Genomic DNA, 24,450 nt, shown 5'->3' with positions numbered 1-24,450 from the left:
CAATGACCATTTATGGTAAAAACGCTCAACAAATCATGTATAGAGGGAACATGCATCAACATAATAAAGGCTGTATAAGAAAAACCTATACAGCAGAAATTCATACAACACTGTAAATCAACTATACTCTAAAACAAACAAAACAAACAAGAAAACAACCAACAACTAGCATCATACTCTGTGGGAAAAGCTGAAAGCTTTTCCTCTAGGATCAGGAAAAATGCAAGGATGCTCTCTCTCACCACTTTTAGTCAACATAGTTTTGGAAGTCCTGGACAGAACAACAAGGCAAGAAAAATAAATAAAAGGCATCCAGAAAGGAAGAAGTAAAAATATCACTCTTTGTAAATGATATGATACTATGTATAGAAAACCCTAAAGACTCCACCAAAAATCTATTAGACTAAGAAATAAATTCAGTAAAGTTACAGGATATGGAATCAACACAGAGAAATCTGGGGTGTTTCTTTAACACACGAATCAGAAAAACAAAATAAGAAAACAGTCCCAGGGAGTTCCCATTGTGGTAGAGTGGAAATGAAACCAACTAGTAACCAAGAGGATGTGGGTTTGATCTCTGGCCTCACTCAGTGAGTTGGGGATCTGGCATTGAAATGGGCTGTAGTGTAGGACATAGACACAGCTCAGATCCTGTGTTGCTGTGGCTGTGGTGCCCAGCAGTGGCAACTATGATTCAACCCCTAGCCTTGGAATGAACTTCCATGTGCTGCAGGTGCAGCGCTACAAAAGCAAAAAAAAAAAAAAAAATCCCATTACAAGAATAAATTTAACAGAGGTGAAAGTCCTGTACACTGAAAACTCTAAGACATTGATGAAAGAAATTAAAGATACAAAAAAATGGAAAGATATTTCATGCTCATGGATTTGAAGTTTAATATTGTTAAAATGTCCATACTACCCAAAGCAATCTACAGATTCAGTGCAATTCCTGTCAAAATTCCAATGGCATGTTTCGCAGAACTAGAACAAATAATCCTAAAATTTGTATGGAACCACAAAATATCATGAATAGCCAAAACAATCTTGAGAAAGAATAGCAAAGCTGGAGGTATCATGCTCCTTGATTTTAACCTATACTACAAAGTTATGGTCATCAAAACAGTATGGTACTGGCACAGACACATAGATTAATGGAACAGAATTGAGAGCACAGATATAAACACAAACATGTGGAAAATTAATCTATGACAGAATGACAAAGAACATACAATAGAGAAAGAACAGCCCTTCAATAAGTGGTATTAGGAAAACTTGACCACTGCATGCAAATGAATATAATTAGATGATTATCTTACACTATATACAAAATTAACTCAAATGAATTAAAAATGTAAATGTGAGACCTGAAACTATAAAATTCCTAGGAGGAAATACATGTAGTATCTCCATTTACCTCACTCTTAGTGATCTTTATATGGATCTGTCTCCAAAGGTAAGGGGAAAAAAAATAACAAATGAGACTAAAATTAAAAAGCTTCTGCACAGCAAAGGAAACCATCATCCAAACAAGAAGGAAGCCTACTGAATTGGAGAAGATATTTGCAAATCATATTAAGGAGTTAGTATCCAACTTATATAAAGAACTTGTACAACTCAACAATCAAAAAACCCTCAATTTTAAAATTGCCTGAATAGGCATTTTTCCAAAAGAGGACCTATAGATGGCCAAGAAGAATATGAAATGGTATTTACCACCACTAATTATCAGGTAAATGTAAATGAAAACCATAGTGAGCTATGACCTTAAATTTGACAGAATAGCTATTATCAAAAAGACAACAAATAACAAGTGTGGGCAAGGATGTCAAAAAAAGGTACCCTGGGGTTCATGTTGTGGTGCAGTGGTTAACGAATCTGACTAGGAACCATGAGGTTGCAGGTTCGATCCCTGCCCTTGCTCAGTGGGTTAACAATCCGGCTTTGCCATGAGCTGTGGTGTGGGTTGCAGACATGGCTCGGATCCCGTGTTGCTGTGGCTCTGGCGTAGGCCAGCAGCTACAGCTCCAATTAGACTCCTAGCCTGGAAACCTCCATATGCTGTGGGAGCAGCCCAAGAAATGGCAAAAAGACAAAAAATAAAGAAATAAAAATTTAAAAAAGGTACCCTGTCAACTGTCAGCAGAACACTGACATTGGTACAGCCACTATGGAAAACAGTATGGAAAATCCTCAAAAAATTAAGAATAAAACTATCATAATACAACATTATTACATCTCTTGGTCTTTCACCCTATGGTCATTGCATATATGCATCCTCATATTCATTACAGCCTTATTTACAATATCTAAGATATGGGAACAACCTAAGTGTCTATTAACTGATGAATGGATAAAGAGAATGTGTATATATGCAATAGAATACCACTCACCCACGGAAAGAATGAAATTCTGCCATGCAGCATCATGGTAGAACCTAGAGATTATCTTATTAAATAGAGCAAGTCAGAGAAGACAAATACATGATATCACTTATATGTGGAAACTAAAACAAATATACAAGTAAATTTATTTACAAAACAAGTAGACTCATGGATATAGAAAAGAAATTTATCGTTAGCAAAGGAAGAAGGGGGGGAATAAATTAGGAGTTTGGATTAACATATAAACACTACTATATACAAAATAGATAAACAACAAGGATCTACTGTAGAGCACAGGGAACTGTGCTATTATAGGTTATAATAACCTGTAAATGGAAAATAACCTGAAATAATATACATGTAAAAAATGTTCCTCCATGTTTTTAACAGTTCAATAGCCACTATTTAGATACTGAAAAACATCTTGGTTGTTTCAAAGTTTTAGAAATATAATTTAGAAATTATAAAGTTGCAATAAATATCTCTGTGTCAGGTTTTGTGTGGACATGTTTTTAACTTTATTTGGGTAAATACCAATGAGCATGACTGCTACATCACATGGTTACAATACATTTAGTTTTGCAATAAACTGCCACATTGTCTTCCAAAGTGGTTGTACCATTTTGAGTTCACACCAGCAATAAATTGAATTCTTGTTTCTCCATATACTCCCCAGCATTTGTTATCAATGTTTTAGACTTTTACCATCCTAATAAGTGTGTAGTGGTATCAAATTATCTTTTTTTTTTTTTTTTGTCTTTTTTGTTGTTGTTGCTATTTCTTGGGCCGCTCCCGGGGCATATGGAGGTTCCCAGGCTAGGGGTTGAATTGGAGCTGTAGCCACCGGCCTACGGCAGAGCCACAGCAATGCGGGATCCGAGCCGCATCTGCAACCTACACCACAGCTCACGGCAACGCCGGATCGTTAACCCACTGAGCAAGGGCAGGGACCAAACCCGCAACCTCATGGTTCCTAGTCGGATTCGTTAACCACTGCGCCACGAGGGGAACTCCGGTATCAAATTATCTTAATGTTCATTCCTCTAAATACGTGTAGTAGTGGACATCTTTTCACCTGCTTCTTTGCCACCTGTATATCTTCTTTGGTGAGCTATCTGTTCATATCTTTATCCCATTTTTAATGAGGTTATTTTCTTAATGTAGAGTTTTAAGATTTCTTTTTTTTGAATATTAGCCCTTTATCAGATATGTATTTTGCAATTTCTCCAGTCTGTGACTTATATTCTATTTATCTTAACAGTGATCTCACCAAGAAAAATAGTTAATTTTAGTGAAGTTCAATTTTTTCTTTCATGGATTGTATCTTTGGTGTTTTTTCAAAAATTTATAGCCAATCCCAATGTCACCTAGAATTTCTCTTGTTATCTTCTAGAAATCTTATACTTTTGCATTTTACATTTAGATCTATCACTAATTATGAGTTTATCTTTGTGACAGTGTAAGGTCTAAGTCTAGTTCATATTTTTGCATGTATTGCCTTTGTTCCTTCTTCAGCTAATTGTATTTTTGTTTATCTGTCCCTGGGTACTCTATTCTGTTTCATTGATTCTGTTTTGTCTATTCTTTCACCAACACTACTCTGTCTTTATTTTTAGAAAATTATATTTAAACATTGAAATCATGTAGTATTAATACTCAAATTTTTTTCAATATTTTGTTGGCTATTGAGTGTTTTTCTTCTTTCCATATAAATTTAAAAATCATTGTCATTATCCACAAAATGACTTGCAGGGATTTTGATTGGGATTGCACTGTTATCTATGTATAAAGTTTAAAAGAAAAGATAATCTTGACAATATTGGGTCTTCCTATTCATGAGCACAGACTATCTCTCAATTTAATTAGTTTATTTTGTTGTTCATCAGTGATTTTTAGTTTTCGAATTGATCATACACATATTTTGTTGGATTTGTACCCAAGTATTTCATTTTAGGTGGTGATAATTTAGTGTGTTACTGTGTTTTTAATTTCAAATACCACTGGTTTATTGTTCTTATAAGGAAAGTGATTGTCGTCTGTATGTTAACCTTATATCCTGAAATTGCTATAATTGCTTTTTAGTTTGAGAAATTTTTAGGTCACTTCTTTCAGATTTTCTACATACAGTCATTTCATCTGTGAACAAAGATAGTTTTGTTTATTCCTTCTGGTATTTTTAATTTTCTTGTCTTACTGCATTAGCTAGATCTTCTAATATGATGCTGAAAAAGAGTTGTCAGTGGGGACATCCTTGCCTTGTTCTTACTTCAACTTTATCACCATTAAGTATGATGTTAGCTGTTGCATTTGTAAATGTTACATTGAGACATTCTTTGTCATGTTAAGAAAGTTCCCCTTTATCCCTAGTTTATTGAATTTTTTTTTTTTTTTAAGAATGGACATTGGATTTTCTCATGATTTTTCTACATCTATTGTTGTAATCATGTCCTTTTTCTTCTTTAGCTTGTCAAGGTGATGGATTACATTAATTGATTCTTGAATGTTAAGCCAGCCTTACACAATTGTAATAAATCCCATTTGGTCATAACATATTATTATTAAATAACTAATAAATTATAACAATTATTATATAAAACATAAATTATTATACATTATTGGGCTTGATTTGCTAATATTTTGTTGAGGATATTTGCATCTATGTGAGAGTTACTGCTTTGTAATTTTCTTGTAATGTCTTGTGTGGTTTTGACATTAAGGTAATGCTGGTTTCACAACATTAGTTAGGAAGTATTGCCTCCTCTTCTATCCTTTGGAAGAAATTGTAGATATTTGGTAAACTTTCTGTCTTAAATATCGGGTAGTATTCACCAGTGGACCCATCTGGCTTTGGTATTTTTGTTTGTTTTGGAAGATTATCACTTATTAATTAATGTTTTAAATAGATAAAGTTCTATTCACCTTGTATATTTCTTGTTTGAGGTTTGGCAGATTCTTTGAAGGAATTGGACCATTTAATCCAGGTTATCAAATTTGTGGTCATAGCATTGTTGATAGTATTTCTTTATTGTCTTTTAAATGCCCACACAATTTTTAGTTATGTCTCCTCTTTAATTTCTTAGATTATTAATTTCAGTATTCTATATTTGTTCTTTGTTATCCTGGCTAGAGCTTAATGAAATTTATTGATCTTTTCAGAGAGTCAATTTCTGGTTTTTGTTTATTTTCTCTATTGATTTCCTGTTTTCAATTTCACTAATTTCTACTCTAAATATTTTCTTCTGCTTACTTTGTATATAATTTGTTTTTCTTGTTCTAGTTTCCTAAAGTGGAAACTTAGATCACTGGTTTTTAGCTCATTCTTGTTTTGTAATGTATATGATCCATTCTATAAAAGTCCTTCTAAGCACTGCTGTTACTGCCTTATACAAATTTTATTTTATATTTTTCTTTTTCTTTTCTTTCTTTTTTTTTTTTTGTCTTTTGTCTTTTTGTCTTTTGTTGTTGTTGTTGTTGTTGTTGTTGCTATTTCTTGGGCCGCTCCCGGGGCATATGGAGGTTCCCAGGCTAGGGGTTGAATTGGAGCTGTAGCCACCGGCCTACGCCAGAGGCACAGCAATGCAGGATCCGAGCTGCGTCTGCAACCTACACCACAGCTCACGGCAACGCCAGATCGTTAACCCACTGAGCAAGGGCAGGGACCGAACCCGCAACCTCATGGTTCCTAGTCGGATTCATTAACTACTGCACCACGATGGGAACTCCTTTTTTTTTTTTTTTTTTTTTTTTTTTTTTTTTTTTTTTTTTTTTTGCACCACACCTGCAGCAAGCATATGGAAGTTCCCAGGGTAGGGGTTGAATCAGAGCTGCAGCTGCAGGCCTATACCACAGCCACAGCAACACAGGATCTGAGCCACATCTGCAACCTATTCTACAGTTCATGGCAAGGCCAGATCCTTAACCCACTGAGCGAGGTCAGAGATCAAACCCACATCCTCATGGATACCACTAGTCGGGTTTGTAACCCACTGAGCCACCGTGGGAACTCCATCACACAAATTTTAATGTTATGTTTTTATTTTATATTTGGTATTTCCTCTTTGATACATGAGTTACATAGAATTTTGTTGGTTAATTTCCAAGTATTTTGAGATTTTCCAGCTATCTTTCTGTTTTTCATTTCTAGTTTAACTCCATTTTTTTTATCTGAGAGCATACATTGTATGATTTTTATTATATTAATTTGGTAAGGTGTGTTTTATGACCCAGAATGTGGTCTATCATGGTGAATATTCCATGTAAGCTTGAGAAGGATGTGTATTCTACTGTTACTGTATGGAGTAGTCTATATTTCAATTATATTTAGTTAATTAATATTGCTGTTCAATTCAACTATGTCCTTACTGATTTTCTGCTTGCTGGATCTGTTCATTACTGATTGAGAGGTGTTGAAGTTTGCAATTATAATAATGACTTCATTTGTTTCTCCTTTTAGTTCTAGCAGGATACTTAACCTACTGCACCACAGGGAACTTCCCATTCTTTTACTTTTAATGTACATGTGTCTGTGTTTAAAATGAGTTTCTTGTAGACAACATGTAGTTGAGAATTGTTTTATAATCCATATTGACAATCTGTCTTTTAATCAGTATGTTTAGGCCATTGATATTTAAAGTGATTATTTATATAGTTGGATTAATGTTTACCATATATTTTACTGTTTTCTGTTGACCTTATTTTGCTTCTGTTTTGTCTTCCTTTTTTCATCTTTTATAGTTTTTATTTAGCATTTTGTATAATTATATTTTCTATCTTTATCAGTGTATCAATTATACTTTTTTTTACAATGCAAAATTTTGCGATGTCCATTTGCAACTATTCCATTTCAACATTCAAATATATTATACTGCTCCATATGTAGTACAAGTACCTTATAATAATAAAATATTCCTGTATTCCTTATTCCTCTTTTCCATCCCTTATACCACTTTTCTAACTCATTTAAAGTATACATTAGCTGCAATCATTAATTACATAATTGCTATTATTATTTTGAACTGTTATTTCATAGATTAGGAATAAGAAAAAATGAAATATTTTATCATAACTTTCTGTAGCATTCTACCTTTATATAGTTCCAAGTTGTGACAAATATTTTTTTCTGAGATAATGCTTTTAACATTTCTTGTGAGACAAGTCTATTGAAACAAATTCTCTTTATTTATTCATCTGAGAAAGTCCTTATTCCTCCTTTACCCTTGAAAGGTTATTTTAATGGATACAGAATTCTGACTTTTTTTTAAGCCCTTTAAATATTTACTACATTGTCTTCTCGCTTGCATGGTTTCTAAGAAAAAATAGTGTGTAATTTCTTTTTCTTTTTATGGCTGTACCTGTGGCATATGGAAGTTCCTGGGCCATGGGTTGAGTTGGAGGTGCAATTGTGGACTCTACCACAGCCATGGCAACACCAGATTCTTAACCACTATGCTGGGCCTGGGGTCAAACCCATATCCTCACAGAGGCATTGGGTTCTTAATCAACTGAGCTACAATGAGAACTTCACAGGATGTAATTCTTATCTTTGTTCCTGTATAGGTAAGGGCATTGCCTATCACCTCTGGTTTCTTTCAAGATTTTATTCTTTATTATTGATTTTCTGAAGTTTGAATATAATGGATATGACTAGATACATTTTTTTCAAAGCAATTACCTTGCTTGGTGTTCTCTGAGTATCCCAGCGATGTGGTTTGTGGTTTGATTTCTGTCATTAATTTGGGGAAATTCTCATCACTATTCAAATGTTTCTTATGTTCCTTTATCTCTTCTCCTTCTGGTATTCCTATTACCTATATGTTTTACATTTCAAAGTTTTCCTGCAGTTCTTGAATGCTCTGTTCCATTCTTTCAGTAAATTTTCTTTTTGATTTTCAGTCAAGAAGATTTTATTGACATATTCTCAAGCTCAGAGTTTTTTTTTCCTCAGCTATGTCCAGTGTACTCATAAATCTATCAAAGATCTTATTCATTCCTGCTATAGTATTAGCATTTTGACTCTTATCTTATAATTTACATTTCTCTGTCTATATTACCCAATTATTCTTGTGTGTTGTCTAATTTTTCCATTAGAGAACTTAGCATATTAATCATAGTTATTTTACATTGCTTCTCTGATAATTCCAAATTCTCACCATATTTAATTCTGATCATGATGCTTGCTCTGTCTCTTAAAACTGTGCTTTTTATTTTTTGATAAAATTATGTTATTTTGTATAGAAAGTTGGACATTATGTACTAGGTAAAAGAAACTGTGGTAAATGGGGTTTTGGTAATATGCTGGGGAGGTGTGGGGAGAAAGTGTCCTATACTCCTATGACTAGCTCTCAGTCTTTTAGTGAGCTTGTGTCCCTGGACTATGAACTTCAGAAGTTCTTCCATCCTCCCACCATTTTAGGTGGACAATGGGATGGACAGAGGGGGCTGGAGTTGAGTGTTTCCCTTTTCCCCCTTTCCCCATTTCAAAGCAAGAGGATGCTGGGGAGTTCTCATTGTGGCTCAACAGTAATGAATCCAACTAGTATCCATGAGGACATGGGATTGATCCCTGGACTCTCACTGGGTTAAGGATCCGGCATTGCTGTGACCTGTGGTGTAGGTTGCAGGCACAACTTGGATCTGGTGTTGCTGTGGCTGTGGTGTAGGCTGGCAGCTACAGTTCCGATTTGTACCCAGCCTGGGAACTTCCATATGCCATGGATGAGGCCCTAAAAAGACAGAAAAAAATAAAGAAGAAGAAGAAGAAGAGGATGATGGAGTTGGATTCTTTCCCTCAGGTCAGTTAGATTTGAATTAAACTCCAGTAGGTTGGGCTCTACTAAATAGTTTTTCTTAAGGGAGGGCCTTGTTAAGAAGAATAGAATGCTCTGGTATATTCCAAAATGGTTTCTTTTCTCCTCCTGCCAGAGTCCTGAGGAAATTTTTCTCTGATTGTAAGCGTGAAACCCTAGTAGAGTTCCTGTCAGTAAAACACAAAAGTGTGAGCATTCCCCTTTAAGATTGGCACCTCCTAGATTTTTCAACTCTCAGATTTGTTTATATGGAGCCTCCAGCCATTTTCCAATTGCAGTTTAAGTTTTCCTACTCTGGTACTGGTTCCTATTTAAATTTCTACTCATGGGCATCCACTTGAAAAGTTGTGATCTATATATCCAACTCTCTTTTCCTCCAATCTGGGGGGCAGTAATTTGCCCTGTAATCACAATTTTCTGATATATCTAAAAAGAGTTGTTGGTTTTCAGTTTTTCAGCTTTTTGATTGTTTTTAGGATGGGGTGACGACTTCCAAGCTCCTTTGTAATGGACTGGAAACCAGATGTCAGAATATCTTCTTGGTCTTCATGTAGTATCCCCACTTCCTAAGTCACTACGTTTTGTTAATATCTCTTGTAACTATCAACTATGAACTAGTTAATTACTTTACTTTTTGTTCTGCCTCTCCAACTAGAAAATTAAAGATATTCCATGGAAACATGAACTTTTATATTTTCTTGACTACTGTATTCCTTTAATATAAGACAATGACTAGCACTCAAGAGCTCTCCTTAATTATTATTTATTTATTTATTTTTTATTTTCCCACTGTACAGCAAGGGGATCAAGTTATCCTTACATGTATACATTACAATTACATTTTTCCCCACCCTTTGTTCTATTGCAACATGAGTATCTAGACAAAGTTCTCAATGCTACTCAGCAGGATCCCCTTGTAAATCTATTCTAAGTTGTGTCTGATAAGCCCAAGCTCCCGGTCCCTCCCACTCCCTCCCTCTCCCATCAGGCAGCCAAAAGTCTTTTCTCCAAGTCCATAATTTTCTTTCCTGAGGAGATGTTCATTTGTGCTGGATATTAGATTCCAGTTATAAGTGATATCATATGGTATTTGTCTTTGTCTTTCTGGCTCATTTCACTAAGGATGAGATTCTCTAGTTCCATCCATGTGGCTGCAAATGGCATTATGTCATTCTTTTTTATGGCTGAGTAGTATTCCATTGTGTATATATACCACTTCTTCCGAATCCAATCATCTGTCGATAGACATTTGGGTTGTCTCCACGTCCTGGCTATTGTGAATACTGCTGCAATGAACATGCGGGTGCATGTGTCTCTTTTAAGTAGAGTTTTGTCCGGATGTATGCCCAAGAGTGGGATTGCGGGGTCATATGGCAGTTCTATGTATAGATTTCTAAGGTATCTCCAAACTGTTCTCCACAGTGGCTGTACCAGCGTCCATTACCACCAACAGTGCAGGAGGGTTCCCTTTTCTCCACAGCCCCTCCAGCACTTGTTATTTGTGGATTTATGAATGAGGGCCATTCTGACTGGTGTGAGGTGATATCTCATGGTAGTTTTGATTTGCATTTCTCTTATAATCAGCGATGTTGAGCATTTTTTCATGTGTTTGTTGGCCATCTGTATATCTTCTTTGGAGAAATGTCTATTCAGGTCTTTTGCCCATTTTTCCATTGCTTGATTGGCTTTTTTGCTGTTGGGTTGTATAAGTTGCTTATATATTCTAGAGATTAAGCCCTTGTCAGTTGCATCATTTGAAACTATTTTCTCCCATTCTGTAAGTTGTCTTTTTGTTTTCTTTTGGGTTTCCTTTGCTGTGCAAAAGCTTTTCAGTTTGATGAGGTCCCATGGGTTTATTTTTGCTCTAATTTCTATTGCTTTGGGAGACTGACCTGAGAAAAGATTCATGATGTTGATGTCAGAGAGTGTTTTGCCTATGTTTTCTTCTAGGAGTTTGATGGTGTCCTGTCGTATATTTAAGTCTTTCAGCCATTTGGAGTTTATTTTTGTGCATGGTGTGAGGGTGTGTTCTCGTTTCATTGCTTTGCATGCAGCTGTCCAGGTTTCCCAGCAATGCTTGCTGAATAGACTGTTTTTTTCCCATTTTATGTTCTTGCCTCCCTTGTCAAAGCTTAATTGGCCATAGGTGTCAGGGTTTATTTCCGGGTTCTCTATTCTGTTCCATTGGTCTGTCTGTCTGTTTTGGTACCAGTACCACACTGTTTTGATGACTGTGGCTTTGTAGTATTTCTTGAAGTCTGGGAGAGTTATGCCTCCTGCTTGGTTTTTGTTTCTCAGGATTGCTTTGGCAATTCTGGGTCTTTTGTGGTTCCATATAAATGTTTGGATTGTTTGTTCTAGTTCTGTGAAAAATGTCATGGGTAATTTGATAGGGATTGCATTGAATCTGTAGATTGCTTTGGGTAGTCTGGCCATTTTTACAATATTGATTTTCCCAATCCAGGAACATGGAATATCTTTCCATTTCTTTACATCTTCTTTGATTAAAATTTCACCTCTTTGGTCAGGTGTATTCCGAGGTATTTGATTTTGTGAGGTACAATTTTAAAAGGTATCGTATTTTTGTATTCCTTTTCTAAAATTTCATTGCTGGTATACAGAAATGCAACTGACTTCTGAATGTTAATCTTATATCCTGCTACTTTGCTGAATTGATTAATCAGTTCAAGGAGTTTTGGGGTAGAGTCCTTAGGGTTTTCTAGGTATAGTATCATGTTGTCTGCATACAGTGACAGTTTGATCTCTTCTCTTCCTATATGGATGCCTTTTATTTCTTTTGTTTGTCTAATTGCTGTGGCTAGGACTTCCAAAACTATGTTGAAGAGCTGTGATGAGTGTGGGCATCCCTGTCTTGTTCCAGATTTGAGTGAGAAGGCTTTCAGTTTTTCCCCATTGAGTATTATATTTGCTGTGGGTTTATCATAAATGGCTTTGATTATGTTCAGGAATGTTCCCTCTATACCCACTTTGGCGATGGTCTTGATCATGAATGGATATTGGACTTTGTCAAATGCTTTTTCTGTGTCTATTGAGATGATCATATGATTTTTGACTTTTCTTTTGTTAATGTGGTGTATGATGTTGATTGTTTTGCGTATGTTGAACCATCCTTGTGTACCTGGGATGACCCCAACCTGGTCATGGTGTATAATTTTGTGGATATGTTGTTGGATTTGGTTGGCTAAGATTTTGTTGAGAATTTTTGCATCTATATTCATCAATAATATTGGGCGATAGTTTTCTTTTTTGGTGGTATCTCTGCCTGGTTTTGGAATGAGGGTGATGGTGGCATCATAGAATGTCTTTGGGAGTATTCCTTCTTCTTCAACCTTTTGTAAGAGTTTAAGGAGGATGGCCACCAATTCCTCTTTATATGTTTGATAGAATTCGCCTGTGAAGCCATCTGGTCCTGGACTTTTATTTGTAGGGCGTGTTTTTATGACCTCTTCAATTTCATTTCTAGTGATGGGTCTGTTCAGTTGGTCTGTTTCTGCTTGATTCAGTTTTGGCAGGGTGTAAGATTCTAGAAAATTGTCCATTTCTTCCAGATTGTCAAACTTGTTGCCATACAGTTGGTCATAGTATTCTCTTATGGTTTTTTGTATTTCTGCTGTATCGGTTGTGATTTCTCCTTTTTCATTTATAATATTGGTTATTTGCATTCTTTCTCTCCTCTTTTTAGTGAGTCTGGCCAGGGGTTTGTCAATTTTGTTGACCTTTTCAAAGAACCAGCTCTTGGTTTTATTAATTTTCTCTATTGTTTTTTGAGTCTCTATTTTATTGATGTCTTCTTTGATCTGTATAATTTCCTTCCAGCTGCTGACTTTAGGTCTTTTTTGTCCTTCTTTTTCTAATTCGTTTAGGTGGAGGGTTAAGTTGTCCATTTGGGATCTTTCTTCTTTTTTGAGAAAGGCCTGTATTGCTATAAATTTCCCTCTGAGCACTGCTTTCGCAGCATCCCATAGATTTTGAGAGGTTGTGTCTTCATTATCATTTGTTTCAAGGTAGTTTTTAATTTCCTTCTTGATTTCCTCATTGACCCATTGGTTTTTTAGTAGCATGTTGTTGAGTCTCCATGGAGTAGGTTTTTTCTCTTTGCTTTTCCCATGGTTGATTTCTAATTTCCTGGCCTTGTGGTCAGAGAAGATACTTGAGATAATTTCTATGCTCCTAAATTTATTGAGGTTAGCTTTGTGTCCCAATATGTGGGCGATTCTTGAGAAGGTTCCATGAGCATTTGAGAAGAATGTGTATTCTGATGTTTTTGGATGTCGTGTCCTGAAGATGTCAATGAAGTCTAACTTGTCTATTCTTTCCTTTAGGATCTCTGTTGCTTTATTGGTTTTCTGTCTAGAGGATCTGTCCATTGGTGTGAGGGGGGTATTAAGGTCTCCTACTATGATTGTATTCTCATCAATATCTCCCTTTATGTCAGTTAATATTTGATGTATGTATCTGGGTGCTCCTGTATTTGGGGCATATATGTTGATGATAGTAACATCCTCTCCTTGGATGGATCCCTTAATCATTAAAGAGTGTCCTTCTTTGTCTTTCTTTATGTATTTGGTTTAAAGTCTATTTTGTCTGATATGAGCGTTGTGACTCCTGCTTTTCTGTCATGTCTATTGGCGTGAAATATTTTTCCCCACCCTTTCACTTTCAATCTATGTGTATCCTTTGTCCTAAGGTGAGTTTCTTGTAGGCAGCAGAATGAAGGTTTTTGCCTTTTTATCCACTCAGCCACTCTGTGTCTTTTGATTGGGGCATTCAGTCCATTGACATTTAAGGTGATAATTGATAGATGAGTATTTTCTGCCATTTTGAACCTCGTGTTCCAGTTGATTCTATGGTTCTCCATTCTTCCTTTCTTTTTTTTTGGTTGGATGGTCTCCTGTTATTATCTGCTTGAGTGTTTTTTTTTTCCATTTTTTTCAAATGCACTATTTGGTTTTGGCTTTTGGTTACGCTGTTTTTTAAGTATGCTAACCCCTTCCCATAATTGTGTGTTTTAGCCTGATGGTCCTGTAAGTTCAAACACTTCATTACTATATTAAAATTAAGAAGGGAAACATACAAACAAACAAACAAAAAGGGTTATTTACTTCCTAACATCCCTTGCCCACATTTTATGGTTTTGATGACTTTTTTATTTTTTTCTTTTTAATTTTATTTTGTTTGAAGCATGTTCATGATTAAATCTGTATGCTGGCTTATCTGAGTGACTGCTCTCTGATTGCGTTTTCCTCAGTCCTAGTTCTTCCTCTTCTTCTTCTTTTTTTTTTCTTTTCTTTTTTCTTCCCTTTCCTACCTTTCTTTTTGGTTTAGAGAAGCCCTTTCAGTATTTCTTTTAGCCTGGGTTTTGTGTTGATGTATTCTTTTAGTTTTTGTTTGTTGGAAAAAATTTTTTATTTCCCCTTCTATTTTAAATGATATTCTTGCTGGATAGAGTATTCTAGGTTGCATATTTTTTCCTTTGAGCACTTTAAATATCTCTTGCCAGTCCCTCCTGGCCTGTAGTGTTTCTGTAGAGAAATCAGCAGATATTCTTATGGGGGTTCCCTTGTAGGTAACATTCTGCTTTTCTCTTGCTGCCTTTAGGATCCTCTCTTTATCCCTAAATTTTGCCATTTTTATTATGATGTGTCTTGGTGTGGGTCTATTTGGGTTCAACTTGTTTGTGGCCCTCTGTGCTTCCTGTATATTGAACCCAGTATCCTTTAGATTTGGGAAGTTTCCAGTGATAATTTCTTCAAATATATTTTCCATTCCCTTATCTTTTTCTACTCCTTCTGGAATTCCTATTATGTGTAGATTGGCCTGCTTTATATTATCCCACAGGTCTCTTATATTGCTTTCCTGTTTTTTGATTCAGTTTTCTGTCTGCTGACCTGATTGGGTGATTTCCATTATTCTATCTTCCGTATCACTGATTCGTTCTTCTGCATTATTCATTCTGGTTTTTACTGCCCCTAGTTCAGTTTGCATCTCTGCAACTGAATGTTGTAGTTTTTCTTGGCTCCTCCTTATATTTTCTAGTTCCTTTCTGAGGGTATCTGCATTACTGTTCATATCTTCTCTTAATTCCTTCAGTATTTTCACTGTTTCTCTTTTGAACTCCAGGTCTGTCAAACTGCAGAGATCTGTCTCATTGTTGACTGTTTTAGGTGAGTTCTCCTGTTGTTTTGACTGGGGGTGGTTTCTTAGCTTCTTCATCTTGCTTGTTGTTTTCTTTCTCCTGAGGGAGTTGTACTCTCCGTGATCAGGCAGTGTTTGCCTTGTCACTGCCGTGGAATGTTTCCTGAGGGCTGGCATTGTTGGTCAATCTTTTTTGAGGCAGTGTGGCTTTTCTGGAGTGCTGATGGGGCTAACAGTGTCTCTTTGAAGCAAAGGAGGGCTTCCTGAGGGCAGACAGGACTGGGAGGTCCACACCACGATGGTAGCAGATTTCACTCGGTCATGCAGAGCTTGCTCTGGTGTTTTTTAGGCTGTGGGGTTCTTGCAGGGGGTTGGCGGTGTTGGGCAGCTGTTCCTCAGGAGTGCAGCACCTCCTGAGGGCTGGAGAAGCTGTCTGGGTCACTGAGAACCCAGGAGGCTCTTCCCTAGGGCAGCCCACCTCAGAAAGACGGCCTGAGAATGTAGGCAGATCTTTTCCCATTCTCGCCAAGCTTGTTGTAGCTTCTCTGGGCTGCAGGGGGTCCTGCAGAGAGCTGGCAGTCCTTTGCAGCTGTTCTGCAAGAGTGTGGCACCCCCTGAGGGCTTTGGCATCTAGCTGGGCCACTACCATCCCAACTGGCTCCTCCCCAGCGCAGCCCGACTCAGAAAGACTCTCTGAGATCTTTTCACGGCCCAGCCAGGCTTGTTGCAGCTTTTCTTGTCTGCAGCGGGTCCTGCCTGGAGCTGGCAGTCCTATGCAGCTGATCTGCTAGAGCTCGGCTCCCCCTGAAGGCTTTGGAAGCTAGCTGGGCCGCTGCCAACCCAAGATGCTCCTACTCAGGGCCGCCTGACTCAGAAAGACCGTCCGAGAATTGGGCAGATCTTTTCACGGCCCGGTCAGGCTTGTTCTAGCTTTTCTGGACTGCAGGCCTTTTCTCGGGGGCTGGTGGTGTTTGGTGCTGCTCTGTGGGGGTGTAGACCCTCCATGGGCAAGCATGCCTGTGCAGGGACAGCCCCTGTGGTGGTAGGCTTCTGGCAATTGTTGAGGCCAGCCCTCCTGGATGGCAGGCAGCCCCAGGTCCAGCGAGTGTGTAGGGGGTGGCGGGGGTCGGGGGAGGGGATGCACTGGGAAGCACAGCTTTCTGCTAGCTAGTGGGCCGGTAAGCTTGCTGTGGTGTGGGGAGTATTCTATGGGGACCTACCCCTTCTTCTCTCCCCTGCCCAGCACGGGCGCAGACCAGGCTCTTCTCCCAGGTTCCCTCTGATGTGGCTTTCCACTTCCCCGCCCCTAGAGTATTGCTCCCTTCCTCTGCGACAGCTTTGTTTTCTAGTCTCTCAGGCAGTCTCTGCCCCATCAAACTTGACAGACTGGTTTCTAGTCCTCCCAAGCAGACTCCACTCCACCCCACCCCCCAGCCCTTTCCCAGGGACTAACCTCCAGAGCCGAGGTCTCGGTGCCCAGCGCCCACCCAGGCATCTCAATTTTTGGTGACTGTGCCCATAGTTCAGATGGTCCGTTCGGTTCTTGGTCTGCTTTTCAGAACTCCAACTTACTGCTACACTCTTCTCTGCATCTGGAGATTCCTCTGGTTCATTTGATCTTTCCCCCAAGTAGGTGACTTTCCAGGGTGCGGGATCCCTTTCTCCTCCTCAGTTCCCTTTCGGGAGTGCCCGTCTCGCTGGGATTCACCTTCTCTCACTCTCCTCTTTTCTCTTGTTTTACCTAGTAATGTCATAAACTTCTTGCCGTTATTGGAGTTTAGGTTCTTCTGCCAGCGATTGGTTGCTATTCTGTGCGAGTCATTTATCCTGTAGTTGTGGTTTTTTTTGTGTGTGTTTGTGGGAGAGTGCGAGCATGTCCCCCTACTCTTCCGCCATCTTGTCTCTCTCTCTCCTTAGTTATTTTTTAAATAAATGAGTGAATGAGTAACCAAGAGGTACCTGAAATATAGATTAACATTTATTTTCTATTTGTATGATTCTGTGATTTGGTTTGGATTTTTCCACTTGTTTGCCTTAGAGATAAAACAGTTTCCTTCAATGTAAATGATACTCTAAATGTAGTTGTGAAATAGAAGTTCATCAGTATGTGGCCAGTATCACTAATAAGAGTTGCATATCTCAGCCTATCACTGTGCATTTAAGCAGAATTATCTTTTAACAGTCAGCATTGGATGCAATCGCTGTTGGATTTAGTTTTTTTAAAAATAAATGAATGCAAAGCCAACCTTGGGAAGCAGTATGGGACAGATTAAAAAAGTAAATTCCAAAATAAAGGTTATTGTTACATGATACTGGGAGGTTTCAGGGAACCTGATAGGCTTTCTACTGCTTACTGAGAATACATTCATCTCTAACTTTTAGAAGTCCTGGGAATGCTACACACCGATAGAGATTAGCATTGTGATTCTGGGCACAGTCACTTGCCAAGTTTCCATTCAGCTAGTCTTTAGCATTCTTTCTAAACATTGAGCTTTTTATCATCATTGTAGTTTCCTTGTTTGTTCCCCCAGTGTTTATGCTTTAATGCTCTTTATTTATAACTGTTTCTGAACATAGTGCATGGCATGTACTAAAGATATAAGAAAAGAGATAAAAATTATAATAATTGCATATATTTTAAAATAAAGATTCTAAGAATGTCTTTTTATAAAAACTGAGTGCCTCACTATAATGATAAACAGTTCTATTAATTGTGATTATTTGAGTAATCAATCTTGAGAAATTGTTAGAAATGAAATAACTTAAGAGGAGCATGTCTTGTGCATTGATTACATGTGTCCTAATCTGCACTTCACAGTGAAGAACAAATTAAGGTTTTTTCGTTAATTTTGTTTTTCATATTCTATCAAATTTTATTTATAATCAAGTTTATGGATTACAAGTATGGCCCAAAGTGCTGTCATTATTATCTGTGATTATATCACTCATTAATTTCCTAATATTAATCTAAGTGTGGTCTGACACAATTGTTTATAAGGATATCAGCTACAGGTTTTCTTCCATTTTGATGATCAGTAATATAATAGTTGATTATATCAGAGAGCCAGTCTGACTGAACTGATCCTATAAGCTGTGCTATTTAAAAATATATATAAAATAGTGTTACAGGATCATATTGATATGTTATTAGAGGCTTAAAACAAACAAATATGCATTTCTTACTTATGTTACTTTAGGGCTAAGATTCCTTGTAACTCTCTTGAGCTCTCTTGAGTTTTATTTGTATATGTTGACCTTATTAGACTCTACTAGGCCAGTATGTGCTGGGCTCAGTTAGGCTTGTCTAAACATGTGTCTTCGACTTTCCATTCAGAAATCTATGTTAAAGTCATGTATTCATTATCTTGAACAAACTGTTCTAATGATTGAGGGCCATGTTTTTAATGATTGAAAGAAAGAAAGCTATAAGCCACATTTGCATTTAAAGCTTCTGTTCACATGTAACAAATGTGGCATGTCCATGACCAAACTCAGTAGGGCAGAGAAACTTGGCAAGAACAAGGATGGAAGAAGTGATAGTGAATAATAGTTCATTCTACCACAAAGACTACTTCACCAACATACACCTTTTCATTCCTTATTTTATCCCTTAGCATGGATAATAAAGAACTATCTTTAGAACAGCAAGGTTGCTAGTTATGACATTATATTCAAAGATCAAAAATAAATGCCAGATATTTTTGTTTCCTAACCATAAAAATATCATTGATTAATGTATTTAGCCCTTTTTAAACCTATTGGATTTTAGCCTATAACTTCAGTGATGTGTTTTACACATTTAGTTTTAATTAAATTTTCTTAGTTTTTAAAAAAATTTTTACTTAGAAAATTTTGTATATTTAGAAACAATTTTAGAACAGCTAACTGATATGACAGTTTTGAAAAACTAGTTAAGAATTAGGAAAAAAAAAATTAAAAAAAAAGGGAGTTCCCGTCGTGGTGCAGTGGTTAACGAATCCGACTAGGAACCATGAGGTTTCGGGTTCGGTCCCTGCCCTTGCTCAGTGGGTTGACGATCCGGCGTTGCTGTGAGCTGTGGTGTAGGTTGCAGACGCGGCTCGGATCCTGCATTGCTGTGCCTCTGGCGTAGGCCGGTGGCTACAGCTCTGATTAGACCCCTAGCCTGGGAACCTCCATATGCCGCAGGAGCGGCCCAAAGAAATAGCAAAAAGACAAAAAAAAAAAAAAAGAATTAGGTAAACATGAATGTTAATATATCTAAAGCAATTCATTTGATAAATTGTATTATCTCCACTGTACAAAAATATCTTGTTTGACTGCTTCACTTGGTTTTGTCTCTAAAATGTTCCCAAGACTATATGGCCTTCCTCAACTGTCAATTGGATCTATTGTGACAGAAAATGTCATACCATAGTGTATACAACCCGGACCAGGAAAATACATATGACTCTATAGTGATCCTTTAAAATTTGCTGTCACAATGAACTAGTTTTTCCCCTTTTCTCTATTTCATTTCCTTTTTGTTTTAAAAACACAACTAGTAAACATTCAGTCACATATAGGACTACACTGGCAGACATAGACACATGCACACAGCAGTGAGTCTGCACACACGCTTGAGAGAGACAGAGAGAGAGAGAAATTCCTATCTCGTGAGATCTTGTCATTCTTGTAATCCACTGTCTATTTCTGGTCTTGTCCTCTTACAAGTAGTTTTCCTATAAATTTTCTGCTTGCTTTGGTTCAGCATAAGGTATAACAGAAAAAAAATAAGAAAGAAATATCTGTGCCTGAGTACACACAGAGGAAACTGGGACAGCTGTAAAAGTGACTAATGTTAATAATCTGGAGCTATTCAACTTTGTCAACCAAAGGAAAAAATAATTCTCTTTCTTGATTTTCTGAAAAGGCATAAGAGCCCATCTGTGTAGGGTTCACACAGTTTACTTCTTTCTGAAGAGTCCCAGAAATAATGTTCAGTAGAAAGCCCACCAGTCCCATTTACTCTGCATGAAAGGGTACTGAATGCCACCAGACCTGCCGTGAGTGACTTTTTGTTCTTCATTTAATCACAGCAAGAGTCGTTTTCACACAGCAAGGGATAGAAAACTTTCAAACTAATAAAAGCATACTTTCAAAAGAAATTTGCAAGAACATTTGTAATGACTAGTAGAAATTATGCAGTAAAATAATAGTAAAGCTATAAGCAGAAACCACAGGACTAAGAACATTGTTTATCCAGGGTATGTGGGGCTCTTCACTTGAGACATAAGGACACATCCTAGTACTGAAGCCCAAATATGAATTGGAAATAGCCAATCATAAATGAATAATATTTAAATTAATTTAAAATACATTACTAAAGTAAAACCATTAAATTATTTCAGTGCTTGTTCTTCCTGTTGACCAATTTAGGACACTATATTTGTATCACAGAATTTTGGTAACAGCTATTTTTTCTTTTTACCTTTATTGTATAGTTTATTTTCTTCCTATGTATTTTTATATTAAAAGTTCTATGCAAAGTGAATGAATAATCACACACCAAAAAAGAGTTCATTATTGATATATTTTCATCTGCCCACTTATAAAATTATCCACTGTATGTACTGAAAAGTTGAAGTATTGGACAACATAGATACAACCAATGTACTTATTTAGCCATTTTCTAAACAGATGGAATCTAATTTCCTCAGAAAACTATCTTTTTATCCTTCTAACAACTCAATACCCTTATTAGTTTATATACTTAAACTTTTAACAGTTTTTAGGTAATTGTATATTCTCACACAGTTGTGAGAAATAAAACTTAGAGGCACACTTTACCCAGTTCTGCTCATTGATAACATCTTCCAAAACTATGGTACAATATCATGGCCAGTATATTGACATAAGTACAATTCACCTATCTTGTTCAGATTTTCTTTTTTACTTATATTCAATGTGTATTCATGTTTAGGTTTATGTTTTTTTATGTATATACCATCACAATAAATACAGAACATTTCCATGAACAAAAGGATCCCTGATATTTGCCCTTTAACAACTAAACACACACACACACACACACACACACACACACACAGAAACACTCTTCCTTTAGCCTACCTTACCACCTGCTAACTTAGCCATTTCTATAACAACGCATTTTTAAGAATGTTATATGGAGGTATCAGAGAAAATGGCAGAGTAAGGAACTCTGAAATTCTTCTGATCCATAAGAGCAATTTTAAAAAGCAAATGATCAGAATTAACTGTTTCAGGAATTGACCAAAATCTTGCAGCAACCCAACAGCTTATAGCAACCAATTTTTTAGAAAAATGGCTGAGTATCAGTAACAATAGTGAGCTTTGGAGAATTTTAACTTACACTGATCTGATCCTTAACTCCCATCTCAGAAGTAGCATTGAAAATAACACACATTCACAGTACTGGAAGGAGAAAAATGGATCTCATTCTCAAATATTTGTTATTGTTTGATTTGTCTATACCATGAGCAGCAAAGTCTCCTGCAATACCCTCTATGAGGTAGTATAGGAAGTCATGCATGGAAACCAGTGCAGGAAGTTTTTGGAGATGGTGGAGCTTCAGATCAACCTGAAGGACTATGACCCTCAGAAGACCAAATGCTTCTTGGTCACCATTCTTCCACCATATGCTTCTTGGTCTCCAGTCTATTCCCTGCCCGAAGTTCTCTCTGTGTGTTCTGGGAGACCAGCAGCATTGTGATAAGGACAAGGCTGTAGGATACCTGCACGTGAACATGGAGGCCCTGAAGAAACTCAATAAGAAACTGGTCAAGAAGCTGGCTGAGAAGTATGATGCCTTTTTTGGCTTCAGGGTCTCTAATCAAGCAGATCCCATGAATCCTGGGCTCAGGCCTAAATAAGGGTGGCAAGTTGCCTTCCTTGCTGACCCACAATGAGAACATGGTGGCCAAAGTTGATGAAGTAAAGTCCACTATCAAGTTCCAGATGAATAAGTTGCTGTATTTGGCAGTGGCTGTTGGCCATGTGAAGATGATGAGCTTCTGTACAACATCCACTTAGCTGTCAACTTCCTGGTGCCATTCCTCAGGAAAAATTGGCAACACATCTGGGCTTTGTACATTAAGACCACCATGGGCAAGCCCTAGTGCTTATACTAAGGCACAACTTAATAAACTATTCTGCCACCATTAAAACAACAACAACAAATAGCAACAAAAGCAAATCCTGGATAGAAGAGAGAATCTGACTTCCAGAGTTGTTACATTATAATATTCAAAATTCCTGGTTTTCAACAAAAAATTATGACTGCAAAGAAACAAGAATAAAAGTTGTACACAAATAACAAAAGCAATCAGTAGAAACTAGAAGATCAACAGAGTCCTTGAAGAATCCTAGATGTTTGACATTTTAGAGAAATAATTCAAATAATCTATTGTAAATGTATCCAAAGATCTAAAAGAAATCGTGTCTGAAGAACTAAAGAAGGATATGAGACCAATGTGTTGCAAAATTGAGAAGATCATTAAAGAGATACAGATTCTGGAGTTGAAAATTCAGCTGAACTTACAAGTTCACTGGAAAACAGTACATTTGAGCAAATATCAAAAACATAGGTGATGTTGAAAGCAGCAGAGTGTTCTTGGTGTGATATGTGGTTATCAAATGTATCCAGGACATTTTATGTATAGGAGACTCTTGATCCTATTTAAACCTTTTAGTTTAGCAGGGAGTCATCCTGTTTAAGTTTAGAATGTAGGTCATGGTCTGCTTTTGTGGACCAAGGTATCAAGGACACTTCAGTTTTCTAAGTCTGTGCAGTGCTATCCTAGTTTGCTTCATTCTTTTGATTCCACTTGAGTTTGTACTACATCCCTGTTGGTATCCCTGTGGTGGTGGAAGGCACTTAAGTGTGTGACTGTGTGATATTAGGTGATGTGGGGAAAATGGAGTAACTCAGGCTCTTTCCGCCTAGCTGCCATATCTTTCTGGTGCATCAATATTATATAATGATAGTTATACATGTGCATGTACAGTCAAATAGCATGACGACCCCCTCTTATGTAACATTTTGGCAAACTCTTGGATTTGTTCTGCACCAGTATAACTTTCCACACCACTGCTGCAGCTTGTGAAGCCGGTAAAGGGATGTCTTACCTACCCACAGTGCCTCAGCTCTTCTTTAGGTCGCCTGATTCCAGATCGAACCTGCCTGGTCTTGGTAGACTGCACAATAATTGGTGTCATCAGCAGGATTCACAGTAGCCAGGTGTGGAGCCTTCAGCCCCTTTGGGAGGGGTCGAGGAGTGGGTGGCCTTGAGTATGTGGTACTTGGTGGCAAGCCTCCTCTCTTCCTGGGCATCCTCCCAGGAATGGACTGAGGTGGACGGGGTCCCCTGTGAAGATAGAGAAAGCCCTGCATGTGGTAAGGGAGGCCTTGGAAAAGCATAGCACCCTTGTGGAGTCTGGGGTTGTAGGTTAGATGTTCCTTACAGCTCTGCAGTCAGAGACTGAGGCTATGCTGTGTGAGTGCAACAAAGTATGAGAATTACAGGACAGCATGGCAGCCCCCCATGAATGTTTGGGTGCTCGACAGTAAGGGTACCAACCCTAGGAGGATCAGTACACCTACACTGAGATGAGAGGACCTTTGGACGAGGAAGAGGAAGATCATACCTTGCCCTTGTGGGCACATCCAGTCGTGATCCAGAACATAAAACAACAGCAGCCAATCTTCCCATGTTGCTGGGCTCCCACAGTTGATAGAGTTCACCGCTTATTGCCTATATACTCAGGCAGAACTGGTAGACCTGGTCTAATGGTTGTGGCAGTGGCCAGACAATAACTGGCTGCCTGGTAACTAAGGTTAATGGGATTTAGGGGTGGATTGTATTATTTCTTCTGCCCAGGAAATGGAAAAGTTACCTTTAGTGACCATGTGTCCCTCATTGGAACAGTGACTGCAAAACAGTTGACAACATGGCCAAGGTAACCATTCCTTGTAGAATTGGATAATGGCAGCTGTGTGGACTGTATGGGACAATGTGTGAGATATACCTAAAACTGTAAGTGGCATACATATACCAAACTGGTACAAATGTTACAAAAATTAGGAATGTGGCAAGCTATGTTTAATC

The 24,450-nt window shown here is 37.5% G+C and overlaps 1 long non-coding RNA gene and 1 pseudogene across 2 annotated transcripts in view; both read left to right on the top strand.

Moving 5' to 3' along the window:
* Positions 1–24,450, top strand: part of LOC102165678 — a 93,135-nt gene that overhangs the window by 51,902 nt on the left and 16,783 nt on the right. The gene's annotated exons all lie outside the window — the stretch shown is intronic.
* LOC100521833 lies at positions 21,472–22,461 on the top strand (annotated as a pseudogene).

The sequence above is a fragment of the Sus scrofa genome, chromosome X, assembly GCF_000003025.6.
Source record: "Sus scrofa isolate TJ Tabasco breed Duroc chromosome X, Sscrofa11.1, whole genome shotgun sequence".
Taxonomy (NCBI): Eukaryota; Metazoa; Chordata; class Mammalia; order Artiodactyla; family Suidae; genus Sus; species Sus scrofa.
Note: the sequence above shows the minus strand (reverse complement) of the source record. Positions and strands in the feature narration are given on the sequence as shown.